General features: G+C 44.8%; 1 pseudogene; it reads right to left on the bottom strand.

The window, feature by feature from the left end:
• Positions 1-9,552: 9,552 nt before the first annotated feature.
• On the bottom strand, positions 9,553-9,810 carry LOC141119628 (small nuclear ribonucleoprotein F pseudogene; annotated as a pseudogene).
• Positions 9,811-15,501: the final 5,691 nt, after the last annotated feature.

Genomic DNA, 15,501 nt, shown 5'->3' with positions numbered 1-15,501 from the left:
GGACAGGAATCCCCAGAGTGTCACAAAAGGCATCCAGGTCTTCCGTGTAGTGCAGCACTGCAGATTGTCCTTGATGCTGTGCTGTAAGACTGAAAGGAAATCCCCAATGGTAGATGATGTCCTGAAGCACGTGGAGAAGGTGTTGGAGGAGCCTACGTTTTTGTAGGGTGATCCAGGAGATGCCCGTGTATAGCTGTACAGGCGTATTATCAAAGATGACTTTGCGGATGGAGTGAGCTTTGCGCATGATGTCTTCCTTCAAGGGGTAGGAGTTAAGTCTACAAATGACATTGTGTGGTTTGGAAGCAGACCCTTTGGGGTGTAGAGCTCGATGAGCCCTATCCATCTCAATATGTTTGGTAGGGGGCTTAACCAGAAGGTTATTGAATAGGGCCTGCAGGATGGTTTGCAAATCTTCAGAGCCCTCTGACCCTGGGAGGCCCCTGACATGAATGTTGTTCCTGCTCCCCCGGTTGTCCAAGTCTTCAATGTGGCACTGCATATCTCTTAATAGTAAGCGATGGTCTGCACCCTGTAGTTCGGTGTGTTTGAAGTGCGGTGAACTGCCAGTTTGGTCTCTTGGATCTCTTCCTCGGCCATCTCCACCCTATCTGCTAGATGTTTAAAATTTGCATGTATTGTCTGAATCTCTGCACAGTGTGTGGATTTAACATCTTCTATAAGTTGTTTAAAGTCCACTTTAGTTGGTATGATCTGAAGATAGGCTCGCCCTGATGGTGGGGACCCACTGCCTCTTGTATGTGCAGGTGAGAGGGGAGGGGTGATAGCAGAGGCTGCATGATGGTGGCATATTTGGCCTGTATGTTAGGGCCCATTTCAATTTTCCATGGTTCACCCCATGCCAGGGCCTGGGAAGGCGAAAAGTCCTGCGCTGCTGGGGCCCCTGTGTGAGATGGAACTGGGGAGCTGACAACCTGGGCATAGGTGGGAGTGGGAGTGGGAGCTCTCCCAGAGGAGCTGTTGTCTTTGGAGTGGGACTGCCTCTGAGCTTTAGGGGGGCAGGGGCTGAGGAGCAGGCTGGATACGGCGTTATTTTTCTCACACAAATCACCGTTTTTTTATTTTTTGCTAAACAAACGAAAAATAAATAGTTTTCAGTCTTTGTTATAACATTTTGTACATAAGTAATTGTTTTCCTTCACTGATGATTCTGCACTGATGGGCACTGATAGGCTGCACTGATGAGGCGGCACTGATAGGCTGCACTGATAAACACTGATATGTGGCACTGATGGGCTGCACTGAAGGGCACCAACAGGCGGCACTGATAGGTGGCATTGATGGGCACTGACAGGCAGCACTGATTGGAACTCATGGGACTGCACTGATAATCAGTGCCCCGATTATCAGTGTAGCTGTCCCCTGTGAGAATCAACGGCTACTGGCTCTTTACTCCTCATGCTGTTACAGCCTGTCAGGAGAAGACTTCCGATAACCAGCAAGGTTGTTTACACTGTGATTGAACAAATGATTGAACACATGGTAAAGGGCCATTGTGATTGGTCCTTTACCTCTATCTGTGATCAGCTGTGTCTTAAGGACACAGCAATCACAAAGGTGTCCGTTCATAAAACAGAGATCAGCTCTGATCTTCAGGATCAGGGCTGATCTCTGGGGTGTACCGGTTTATGTAGCTTAGATAAGGAGGAGAGAACATGTTCTCCACCTCTCATCACAGTACATGACCGTTCTGTCACAAACGGCCAGTTTATAAAAGTGAGATCTGAAGATCTCACAGCCGTTAGACTGAAATATCCCTTGAGCATGTCACGTGACCTGTGACGCAATGCGTCGGGAGGATGAGCCAGTTACGTCAGCCACGAGTGTACGGCCACAGGAATTTGGCTGTGAGGAGGAGTGAGCTTGTTATATTACACACGCTAATACCCACCTGGCGTTTGTGAGTGCATCGGCTTTAGTCTGTTGATTCTATCTTAACAGTATTATACTATTGCCTTTTCTTTTGTTTCATGTCTGAGTTCCTGAAGCCTCAAAGAATAGGACAAGAAGGGGGTGGCTGGATCGGCTGTTTTGTCTTATTACTGGAGCTGCGAACCAACTGATTTTGGCAGCTACTGGCTGGAGGATTATTCATTAATTTTTTGTCAATGCTCACACACCTGGTTTTAGCTTCATATTGCTAGCAGTAATCATACCAGATGGGACCTGTTTAAAGTATTTATATCATTTTTTTACGCCATTCCTAGTTTACCCTTTTCATTGTGATTTTATTGTGGACACTCAGCACTTTTACTGCACATGCTATAATATGCCTATATTTGTTTTGGTACATAAGGTTTGCGTTTTTGCACTATGCACTTTATACATTGGTTATGATGTATACAGGGATCACAATATCACTCAGTAATTATTATGAATAGTATCTATTTTTGTATTTTATTCATAGCATTGTGATATTAGCGCACCATTTCTTAAAACTATTTTAACACTGAATTATCTCCCTTCCAGATTCACTAGCTCAAAGGTGGAGAATCTGGGAGAGAAGCTGGTGCGATTAGAGGAAGAAGGCTTCTTTCTTCCTAATATTAGCACCAGTGGGTTAAAAATTAATATTAACTATATATATATATATATACACACACACACACACACACACACACATACAGTGTACAGTGAGGGAGGGGGCGGTGCTTATAAGCAAATGTAAAGAAGAAGTGGAAATCTGTAATCAGATGTACTTTAATCAATGTAAAGTGGTATTTGGTGCACTTTAATTTGAGAAATCACACTACACAGACACACTCCACGGATACACTATTATATACTGCAATATAATGCGCCTAACGTACAGTGACGCACAGAACTATATGGCATTAAACTTTCAGTAACGCACAGAGAAGTAAATGGCATTAAACTTGCAGTAACGCACAAAATTATATGGTGTTAAACTGGCAGTAACGCACACAAAACTATATGGCGTTAAACTGACAATAACGCACAAAACTATATGGCGTTAAACTTGCAGTATTGCACACAGAAGTAAATGGCATTAAACTGGCAGTAACGCACACAGAAGTAAATGGTGTTAAACTGGCAGTAACACAATCAAATAGATGGTGTTCAACCGTGACTACACTAACGCTATCTGAACTGTCCCTACTCAAGCTATACACTAATGTCAAGACTACTGACACAGTCTCACTACACTACACTGAAACTATCTGAGTTGTCCCTACTCTAGCTGCACACTATGCAAAGCTGAATGATGGTCCTCCTCACTACACTCACACTATCCCTAGACTGACACTAAACTAATATTCTACACTGACAATTGAAGCAAAATAGCACAGTATAGCACACTAACCAACTAATAGCACTGAACAGAGCCCTGTTCTATCTCTCTTAAAATCACACTGAAAATGGCTGCCATTGAAAGAATACTTTTATACTGTGGGGTGGGAATGAGCCATGATTGGATAAAGTCATGATGCCAGTGTCCGATCATGACTCTGACAGTGCTCTGTGCCCTGATTGGCTGAAGCTTTCACTGCTTCAGCCAATCAGGGCTTGAAATGCACTGTTCAGAGCCGCAATGCATTATGGTCAGTTCGGGGGGCGAACAAATGGTCAAACAACCCATTTGTTCAGCTGTTAACCGAACGTCCAAACAACAAAAGTTCAGCCCAAACTTATGCTCGGGCTGAACTGTCCGCCCATCCCAAGTGTCCAATCACAACCTTCACCGTGTAAACAGAGACATGTGTCTCTGTAACAGTTCTCCCCGCTGAGCTCAGCAAGAGCTCAGTGTAGGAGGTGGGGGATTCTGCAAGATCTGTGACAGCTCTCTGTGTAAGGATAATTTTACACACTGAGACGATACAGATTCCCCCACACACATAGTACACCAAGCACCACTGTCCTTGTCCCCATACACATCTGTCACAGTGCCCCATCTCTACCAGTGCACAAAATATCTGTCAGTACCCTATCAAATCTGTACCAGTGCACAAAGCATCTGTCAGTGTCCCATCACATTTTTACCATTGTGGCATCAACATTTGTCAGTGTCCGCCGGTGGTCGATCAACATCTGTCAGTGTACCAGTGTCCCACCAATAAATAAAGAAAATATTTAAAGCGTCTCTGTCCCCCCATGCAAAGGCAAACGCACACTTTGGTCTCATACGCATACATAAATAGCAATCGCACCACACATATGAGGTATCGCCACAAATGTCAGAGTGAGAGCAATAATTCTAGTACCAGACCTCCTGTGAAACTCTAAACTGGTAACCAATAAAGGCTTATAAAGTGTTGTCTATGGATATTTTCAAATACTGATGTTTGACGCCATTTTACAAGCGTGCGCAATTTTAAAGCATGATATGTTTGGAATCTATTTACCCAGTGCTACACTATATTTTATATTTTACCAACAATGTGGTATTATATTGTCTCTGTGTGCATTGAAATTCATAACAATGTATTTTTGTGTGTAGAACTGTGTTGGAAAAACTGCTGCGCAAATACTGTATGACATAAAAATTTGGAAAACCCACCATTTTATTCTCTAGGGCCTCTGATGCAAAAATATATGTTTGGGGGTTCTAAGTCATTTTCTAGCAAACATACAGATTTTTACTTGTAAACTCAGAAGAAGGCCTGGTCTTAAAGTGGATAATGTCTGAAGGTACTCCTTGGATGTTGCGCTTCTCTATGTGGCAAGGCTGTGAAAAAGGATGTGGCTGTGAAATACATACAGCAAGGCCAATTCTTGCTTTCATCAAGAGTACCTCTATAGGGTTACAGTGGGAAGGCACCATCGACACCCGAAGAACAATTTTTCTGCACCTGTTTGACAGGTGCATATCATTGCAATTTTTTTACAGCAAGGCCAATTCTTGCTTTCATCAAGAATATCTCTGTAGGGTTAAGGTGGGAAGGCACCACTGACACCCAAAGACCAATTTTTCCACAAGAGAAGAAAAGAAGGGGTGCACCAGCCTTGTGCATTATCTTTTGTAAAAGTATTTATTAAATAAAATGATAAAAGGAAATGACTCACAAGCAATTGTAGAAAAAGTCACAACGTAAAAGTGCACCAACTGACAGCATGCGGTCTAGGATGAGTAATACCTTCCAAAGGTCATGGAGGAACGCACAAGCATCACTACCATCTGACGCGTTTCGAAGGGAACAACTCTTCTTCATCAGAGCTCAGCAGTGAACTCTCCTTCAGTAGTCCCTATTTATGTTCGCTAGATTGCTACTCGAAAACGGTCGGCTCATTGTACACTCGATGGTGTGGCTTCCCACACGTACAGGCACTTTGACAGGATGTTGAAGGTATACTCTCTTTTTTCTGATACGATCGTCTGTGTAAAAATGGGGGGGTTTCCCTACCTACTATGTTTAACACATCTCATGCTAATGTCACCTCTGCACTCCATATGCGCAGCATGCCACGATCAACCACCAAGGGGTCCTTTTGCCTCCATCATGGGTAGTTCCCTATTAACATTATTTATTCATTCATTTATTTACTCATCTAATATTTACTGATTTCTTGTCATGCATTTATCTTTCTATTTTTATTTATTTTTTCACCCATATGATTGAGGGGCGTGAGAGGGAGGGGCGTCCTGAGGGGGAGGGGCCCCAAACACCCTCCCTGATCTACTGACATTCAGGCATACATAAATAGGGACTGCTGAGAGTTCACTGCTGAGTAGGGATGAGCTTCGAGTTTGAGTCGGACTCATGTTCGACTCGAACATCAGCTGTTCGCAAGTTCGCCGAACAGCAAACAATTTGGGGTGTTCGCGGCAAATTCGAATGCCGCGGAACACCCTTTAAAAGTCTATGGGAGAAATCAAAAGTGCTAATTTTAAAGGCTTATATGCAAGTTATTGTCATAAAAAGTGTTTGGGGACCTGGGTCCTGCCCCAGGGGACATGGATCAATGCAAAAAAAAGTTTTAAAAACGCTGTTTTTTCAGGAGCAGTGATTTTAATAATGCTTAAAGTCAAACAATAAAAGTGTAATATCCCTTTTAATTTCATAGCTGGGGGGTGTCTATAGTATGCCTGTAAAGGGGTGCATGTTTCCCATGTTTAGAACAGTCTGACAGCAAAATGACATTTCAAAGGAAAAAAGTCATTTAAAACTACTCGCGGCTATTGCATTGCCGGTCCGACAATACACATGAAAGTTCATTGATAAAAACGGCATGGGAATTCCCCACAGGGGAACCCCGAACCAAAAAAAAAAAAAATGACGTGGGGGTCCCCCTAAATTCCATACCAGGCCCTTCAGGTCTGGTATGGATATTAAGGGGAACCCCGGCCAAAATTTAAAAAAATAAATGACGTGGGGTTCCCCCTTAATTCCATACCAGACCCTTCAAGTCTGGTATGGATTTTAAGGAGAACCCCGCACCAAAATTTAAAAAACAAACGGCGTGGGGTCCCCCCAAAAATCCATACCAGACCCTTATCCGAGCACGCAACCTGGCAGGCCACAGGAAAAGAGGGGGGACAAGAGAGTGGCCCCCCTCCTGAACCGTACCAGGCCACATGCCCTCAACATTGGGAGGGTGCTTTGGGGTAGCCCCCAAAACACCTTGTCCCCATGTTGATGAGGACAACGGCCTCATCCCCACAACCCTGGCCGGTGGTTGTGGGGGTCTGCGGGCGGGGGGCTTATCAGAATCTGGAAGCCCCCTTTAACAAGGGGACCCCCAGACCCCGCCCCCCCCCTGTGTGAAATGGTAAGGGTTCCCCTACCATTTCACTAAAAAACTGTCAAAAATGTTAAAAATGACAAGAGACAGTTTTTTGACAATTCCTTTATTTAAATAATTCTTCTTTCTTCTTTCTTCTATCTTCCTTCATCTTCTTCTTCTTCTTCTTCTGGTTCTTCTGGTTCTTCCTCCAATGTTTCTCGTAGAGCATCTCCTCCGCGGCGTCTTCTATCTTCTTCTCCTTGGGCCGCTCCGCACCCATGGCCTGGGGGGAGGCTCCCGCTCTTCTCTTCATCTTCTTCTCTTCTTCTCTTCTTCATCTTCTTCTCTGGGCCGCTCCGCATCCATCCTGGCATGGAGGGAGGCTCCCGCTGTGTGACGCGTCTCCTCTTCTGATGGTTCTTAAATAACGGAGGGGTCTGGTATGGAATTTAGGGGGATCCCCACGTCATTTTTTTTTTTTAATTTTGGCCGGGGTTCCCCCTTAATATCCATACCAGACCTGAAGGGCCTGGTATGGAATTTAGGGGGACCCCCACGTCATTTTTTTTTTATTTTGGTTCGGGGTTCCCCTGTGGGGAATTCCCATGCTGTTTTTATCAATGAACTTTTATGTGTATTGTTGGACCGGCAATGCAATAGCCACGAGTAGTTTTAAATGACTTTTTTCCTTTGAAATATAATTTTGCTGTCAGACTGTTCTAAACATGGGAAATATGCACCCCTTTACAGGCATACTATAGACACCCCCCAGCTACGAAATTTAAAGGGATATTACACTTTTATTGTTTGACTTTAAGCATTATTAAAATCACTGCTCCTGAAAAAACGGCCGTTTTTAAAACTTTTTTTTGCATTGATCCATGTCCCCTGGAGCAGGACCCAGGTCCCCAAACACTTTTTATGACAATAACTTGCATATAAGCCTTTAAAATTAGCACTTTTGATTATTCATGTTTGTGTCCCATAGACTTTAACGATGTTAGCGTGTTCGAACAAACTTTTTTCCTGTTCGCATGTTCTGGTGCAAACCGAACAGGGGGGTGTTCGGCTCATCCCTATTGCTGAGCTCTAATGAAGAAGGGATGTTCCCTTCAAAACGCATCAGATGGTAGTGATGCTTGTGCGTTCCTCCACGACCCTTGGAAGGTATCGCTCATCCTAGATCACATGCTGTCAGTTGGTGCACTTTTACGTTATGTCTTTTTCTACAATTGCTTTTAATTTCCATTTATCATTTTATTTAATAAATACTTTTACAAGAGATAATGCACAAGGCTGGTGCGTCCCTTCTTTTCTTCTCTCTCGTTGTCTACTAGGATTCCCCATCCTTGAGGGCAGCAAGGTCTGTGTCATTGTATTATCTATCTGGTCATCCACTTGTGCACAGGAGTCATTTTTCTTTTCACCAATTTTTCTGCACCTGTATGACAGGTGCATATCATTGCAATTTTTCACAGCAAGGCCAATTCTTGCTTACATCAAGATTACCTCTATAGGGTTACGGTGGGAAGGCACCACCGACACCCAAAGACCAATTTTTACGCACCCGTTACTTCTATCCAAAGACAAAGTGACACCAGAGTGTATCCAAAAAATCTCTAATCTTGTTCCCAGTGTACTACATTGTGGCCTCATCATACATACTGGCTCCCCAGCTGTTGCTGAGCAAAATAAAGGCAGGTTGCAGGAAAAATGTCTTTTTTTGGCTTTATAAATGCAATTATTTCTACAGCAGATTCTAGACATGGTACGAATCTGCCACTTTACAGGTAGACTAAGGGGACCCCTAGGCACTATATTGGAAATAATATTTCATTTTTATGCTTTCACTTTAAAAATCAAAAAAACACTGCTCATTTAAAAATGAATTTTTTCACAAACTTTGTTTTTATTGATACATATCCCGCAGGGCAGGCCCAATAACTTACATATAAGCCTTCAAAATGGGCACTTTCTATTTTTGACGTTCGGGTCCCATTGACTTTAATGGGGTTCGTTATTCATGTCTGAACTTTTGCGGTGTTGGAAAGTTCTGATGCAAACCGAACAGGGGGCCATTCGGCCCATCCCTATTGGACACAGCTGTTACGTGATCAGGAGGGCCAATCACAGTGCCCATATCCCGATCCTGTCTTGGCTTTGTCCTGCGATCACCCTGCTCTGTGGGCACTCATTCTGAGGGACATTGCTGAACATCCACTCAGAATAATGAAAGGCCCACCCAGCCATTTATGTACAGTGGCCAGGTGGGAGGAGGTTAACATAGTGCCTGGGGGGTTCCCTTTGTCTGCCTGTAAAGTGGCACATCTGCACCATGTATAGAATCTGCTGCAGCAAAACTGACATATGTAAAGAAAAAAAAATGACATTCAAATTATTTTCCCTGCAAGCTTTCTTTATTTTGTAAACAACAGCTTGGAGAGACAGTCTGTATGATGAAGCCACAATTTAGTGCACTTGGATCAAGATCAGAGTTTTTTGGATACATTCTGGTGTCTCTTTGGTGGAATTTGGATGGAAATAAAGTTTTGCACCACAGTGAGCAAGCCTTATGTGAAGAAACCAAATTATAGTACACGCAGGCCAAGATTAACATTTTTTTTAGATAAAATCTGATGTCTCTCTCGCAGACTTTGGATAGAAGCAATAGGTGTGGTAAAATTTGGCTTTGGGTGTTGGTGGTACCTTCACACCATAACCCTATAGAGGTGCTCTTGAAAAAAAATCTGTTTGTTTTTGTATGTTTTGTTAAGAAAAATAATGTCCAACAATAACCTCAAAAGAGAAGTTTCAAAATAAGTTTACAAAACTAATTTGGAAATTGCTTTATTCTCTCATCTCGCCATCTTCTTCCTCCTCTTCTACTCCTCGTATATACAATACATTATTACACCTTATTAGAACTTCTTCAAGATGTCCAGACAATGCCCTATCAATATACTCTTCTGTATTAGCGAACTGCATGTTCATGTCATCCACAAAGACCAGGTATCCCTTGTATTCCATACCCCACTTCAGTTTCACCATTACAGGCATACCAGTAAGGCCATTAAGGAATGGTTTTGGGTTTAGTGGCAAACTCATTTTGCCACTGAAGCCACCGCTAATCTGCAGACAATTGAAAGGAAAAAAAAGTTTCCCAGCGGAATGCTCCGAGAGCACACTACCAGAGAGAGCAGGATATGGCTAGAGATACTCTTGATGAAAGCAAGAATTGGCCTTTCTGCAAAAAAATTTAAAGTATGTGCACCTGTCAAACAGGTGCCGAAAAATTGGGCTTTGAGTGTTGGTGGTCCCTTCACACCATAACCCTATAGAGGTATTCTTGATGAAAGGAAGAATTGGCCTTGCTGTCAAAATTGAAATGATATGCACATTTCAAACAGGTTAAAATTGGTCCTTGGGTGTTAATTGTGCCCATTAAACCTATACCAAAAAATGGCTTCAAGATAAAATCAACATCCAGAAAGCAGGGCAACCTAGACAGTCTTGCAGATAATCCATATCCCCAAAAATGTAACCAGTAACATCAGCATCAGGGGCTTGATAGCTGCTGCTAATCCAGGACTGATTCATTTTGACAAACGTCAGCTGGTCAATGGAGTCTGTGGACAGACACGATCTTTTATCGGTCACAAAACCATCAGCAGCAGTTAATGCCTGTTTGGAAAGCATGCTGGATGCAGGGCTCAATTGCATACTAGGCAAGTTCTGCCCAGTGGTCTATTCTCATGACCCAGTAACCCAGTGGATCATCAACTGGAAAGCTCTCCATGTCTGTTTCCGCCCCTAGATAATCTTCTACCATATGATGCAGACACTGCCGATGGGATGTGGAAGCTGACAGACCTGGGTAGTGAGGACTCAAAATGTTTTTAAATGCATCACTTAGGCGGCCCCCTTCTCCACCAGTTCTCCTTTGACCAATAGAAGCCATAAAAATGACCTTTTCCATGAGGCTGTAACCAACCAGAGTCTGGGAAGGTGTTACATAAACTCCTCTTTAAGGTGTCATTAAGATATTTCATCCTGTGCTCCCTCTGTGAGGCAGGATGTGTCCTGAGACTCCCCTTGTAACGATGTTCAAGGAGTGTTGCCAACAATAATGATCCTTCTGGATGCCACAAATTCTCAGGTCCTTTCGCAGGCTTTGAAGAATATAGGAGCCCAGGCACCGAGAGTTTGCGAAGGCATGAGAAGCAGAGTCCTCAGGGTCACTGAGGATTATATTATCTGGAACTGCCTCCTCCCAGCCTTGTGCTACTCCCAAGGTTTCTGGGGACTGAAAATGATCTCTCATGGTTTGATGTATGTCTTCCTGTGCTTCAATGTCTCCAAAACTGCCAGAATTAATCTTCTCCTCCTCTTCCCTCTCTTCTTGTGTGTTCTGTGGTGTCACAAGAATGGTGCCTGCATAAACGGGCCTTGAGAGGAAAGGAAGCCCTCCTCCCGCTGCTCTGCCTCAAGCTCTCTGTCCATAATGCCACGCAAAGTCTGCTCCAGCAGAAACCCAAGAGGGATTGTGTCACTGATGCATGCATTGTCACGGCTCACCATCCTTTTCACCTGTTATGGTGCGGCTCCTGTCCCAGACCAGACCATTTCCTCCTTCTCTTCCCTCTCTTCTTTTGTGTTCTGTGGTGTCACAAGAATGGTGTCTGCATAAACGGGCCTTGAGAGGAAAGGAAGTCCTCCTCCCACTGCTCTGCCTCAAGCTCTCTGTTCATAATGTCATGCAGAGTCTGCTCCAGCAGAAACCCAAGAGGGATTGTGTCACTGATGCATGCATGGACACGGCTCACCATCCTTGTCACCTCTGTCATGGTGTGGCTCCTGTCCCAGACCAGACCAGCTGAAGAACTGCATGGTGTCTTTTAGCCTGACTCGTTGAATTGCCCCTTGAATGCTTAGGGGGTACTGTACTGGTGGTTTATAGGACAATTCACTAGAGGAGGGCATGGAGGAGGAGAAGGAGGAGGAGGGGGTGGAGCCAACAGATCTTGTATCATCACCTTCAGATGTATGGAGACGTGGCACAAAACAAGCTCCAGCACTGAGCCATGTCCTGCATCCTGTGAACAAAATATATCATCCCTGACCATGCTTGTCTGACCACGTGTCAGCAGTACAGTGGACCTTGTTGCTAAATGCCTTGCACAATGATGCCAAAACATTATGTTCCATGTGATGGTACAGAGCTAGAATGGGCTTTTGTGCGAAGAAATAATGACTGGGAACCTGCCATTGTGATACATTAAATTCTGTAAATTCACGGAAGGGGGGTAGACTCCACCAGATGCAAAAGCAGGAGTTGTAAAGCCAGAAATTTGGACAAGCTGGAATTTAGACACTGGGCATGTGGGGGGCAGGGAGTGTATTTTTTTTTAATGCAGCAGCTGGGGCAGAGGAATTTTCCTGCTATACTCTACAGCTTGTGGTGTGCTGCTGGCAGATGTGTTGCAAGGACCTGTGCCACCCTTTGCTATACCATCATTCCTGTGTGTGGAGGTTGCTGAGAGGTCATGAGATATAATGGGGGTAGACATGAAAGGTGAGGAGTAAGAAGGAGAAGAATTGTGTCCCTTTTGTGTGGCTTTAAGGTGCTCTTGCCAAAAAGGGTGAGTGGTGGGAGGTTAAATGTCTTGTCAATCATGTGGTTTGAGTTGCTGTAGGGAGTTTGGTTGTTTGCCGCCCCCAAACAAAAAACACCAGCCGCCACTGATGAGGAGAATGAGGATGATTTAGTAAGCTAGTCCACCACCTCCTCTGCATCCTGTGGCTGGATAGCATGGGCAACATCACTAAACAGAGAAAAACGTACCCTGCCTGAGGACAGACAATGTCCACCCTTTCCTGTGGACACAGACGCGGCAGGCACCTTCATAATGGCATGGGCATGTCTGTCTCTCCTTGTTGGCCTTCCAGACATAAAGGGGGGGCTTATTACCCACATTTAATAGAAAGTGGGAAATGTGTAATTGGAGGCATTTTTTTCAATGAAAAGTGGTGTTTGGTGCACTTTAAATTGAGGACTGCCGCTGACAGAAATGTAAAAACTATAAAAAAAAAATAAATAACAAAGGGTAAACAACAGCATTGCAGTCAGAAAAACTGTGACTGACAATTTTAAAAAAGGGGCAGGCACGGGACAAAAAAAAACGTAGCAACCCAAAAGAAAAAAAAAGGGGGTATACAGCACTGTATACAGCACTAAATGGTATGTAATACTGTGTTAAACACTGCACTAACTACACCACACTGACACTACATTATACTCACACTATACTGACACACTATACTTACACTATACTGACACATAGGAATGAGCCGAACACCCACCCCCACCGGTTCGGTTTGCACCAGAAGATGCGAACAGACAAAGAATTTGTGCAAACATGGGAACACCGTTAAAGTCTATGGAACACTAATGTGAAAAATCAAAAGTGTTCATTTTAAAGGCTTATATGCAAGTTTTTGCCATGAAAAGTGTTTGGGGACCTGGGTACTGCCACGGGGACATGTAACAATGCAAGTTTTTAAAACTGCCATTTTTTCAGGAGCAGTGTTTTTAATAATGCTAAAAGTGAAACAATAAAAATAAAATATTCCTTTAAATATTGTGCCTGGAGGGTCCCCTTAGCCTGCCTGTAAAGTGGCTCACCTGTCTCATGTGTTTTACTGTGCCACAGCAAAATTAAATTTCTAAAGGAAAAAATGTCATTTAAAATTGCTTGCGGCTATAATGTATTGCTGAATCCTGGCAATATAGATAAAAAATTGAGGAAAAAATTGGCATGGGTCCCCCCCCAGTCCATACCAGGTCCTTTGGGTCTGGTATGGCTAATTAACCACTTGACGACCGCCTCACGCCGATGTACGTAGGCAAGGCGGCACGGACAGGCAAAATCACGTACATGTACGTGATTTGCCTTCCGCGGGTGGGGGGTCCGATCGGACCCCCCCGGTGCCTGAGGTGGTCGTCTTTTGTTCCCCAGCGATCGGAGGTGAGGGGGAGGCCATCCGTTCGTGGCCCCCCCTCGCGATCGCCGCCGGCCAATGGGAACATTCCTTTGCTGCTGTATGCTAAACAGCAGCAAAGGAAATGATGTCATCTCTCCTCGGCTCGGTAGTTTCCGTTCCAGCGACGAGGAGAGAAGACATCACTGTGAGTGAAAACACACTACACAACACAGTAGAACATGCCAGGCACACAAAACACCCCGATCCCCCCCGATCGCCCCCCCGATCACCCCCCCCCATCACAAACTGACTCCAAGCAGGTTTTTTTTTTTTTTTTTTCTGATTACTGTATTGGTGTCAGTTTGTGACAGTTACAGTGTTAGGTCAGTTACTGTTAGCCCCCTTTAGGTCTAGAGTACCCCCCTAATAAAGTTTTAACCCCTTGATCACCCCCCGTCACCAGTGTCGCTAAGCGATCATTTTTCTGATCACTGTATTAGTGTCGCTGGTGACGCTAGTTAGGGAGGTAAATATTTAGGTTCGCCGTCAGCGTTTTATAGTGACAGGGACCCCCATATACTACCGAATAAATGTTTTAACCCCTTGATTGCCCCCTAGTTAACCCTTTCACCACTGATCACCGTATAAGTGTTACGGTTGACGCTGGTTAGTTCGTTTATTTTTTATAGTGTCAGGGCACCCACCGTTTATTACCGAATAAAGGTTTAGCCCCCTGATCGCCCAGCGGTGATATGCGTCGCCCCAGGCAGCATCAGATTAGCGCCAGTACCGCTAACACCCACGCACGCACCGTACACCTCCCTTAGTGGTATAGTATCTGATCGGATCAATATCTGATCCGATCAGATCTATACTAGCGTCCCCAGCAGTTTAGGGTACCCAAAAACGCAGTGTTAGCGGGATCAGCCCAGATACCTGCTAGCACCTGCGTTTTGCCCCTCCGCCCGGCCCAGCCCAGCCCACCCAAGTGCAGTATCGATCGATCACTGACACTTACAAAACACTAAATGCATAACTGCAGCGTTCGCAGAGTCAGGCCTGATCCCTGCGATCGCTAACAGTTTTTTTGGTAGTATTTTGGTGAACTGGCAAGCACCAGCCCTAAGCAGCGTCAGGTTAGCGCCAGTACCGCTAACACCCACGCACGCAACATACACCTCCCTCAGTGGTATAGTATCTGAACGGATCAATATCTGATCCGATCAGATCTATACTAGCGTCCCCAGCAGTTTAGGGTTCCCAAAAACGCAGTGTTAGCGGGATCAGCCCAGATACCTGCTAGCACCTGCATTTTGCCCCTCCGGCCGGCCCAGCCAAGCCCACCCAAGTGCAGTATCGATCGATCACTGTCACTTACAAAACACTAACACATAACTGCAGCATTCGCAGAGTCAGGCCTGATCCCTGTGATCGCTAACAGTTTTTTTGGTAGCTTTTTATTGAACTGGCAAGCGCCAGTGGCCTAGTACACCCCGGTCGTAGTCAAACCAGCACTGCAGTAACACTTGGTGACGTGGCGAGTCCCATAAGTGCAGTTCAAGCTGGTGAGGTGGCAAGCACAAGTAGTGTCCCGCTGCCACCAAAAAGACAAACACAGGCCCGTCGTGCCCATAGTGCCCTTCCTGCTGCATTCGCCAAACCTAATTGGAAACCCACCACTTCTGCAGCGCCCGTCAGCTGCATGAGAGGCATTTTCTTTATGTCCTCCCGAGTACCCCTACCCAACGAACCCCCCCAAAAAAGATGTTGTGTCTGCAGCAAGCGCGGATATAGGCGTGACACCCGCTATTATTG

This window comes from Aquarana catesbeiana, linkage group LG01 (assembly GCF_042186555.1).
Source record: "Aquarana catesbeiana isolate 2022-GZ linkage group LG01, ASM4218655v1, whole genome shotgun sequence".
Taxonomy (NCBI): domain Eukaryota; kingdom Metazoa; phylum Chordata; class Amphibia; order Anura; family Ranidae; genus Aquarana; species Aquarana catesbeiana.
This window is presented reverse-complemented; position numbering and strand designations above follow the sequence as displayed.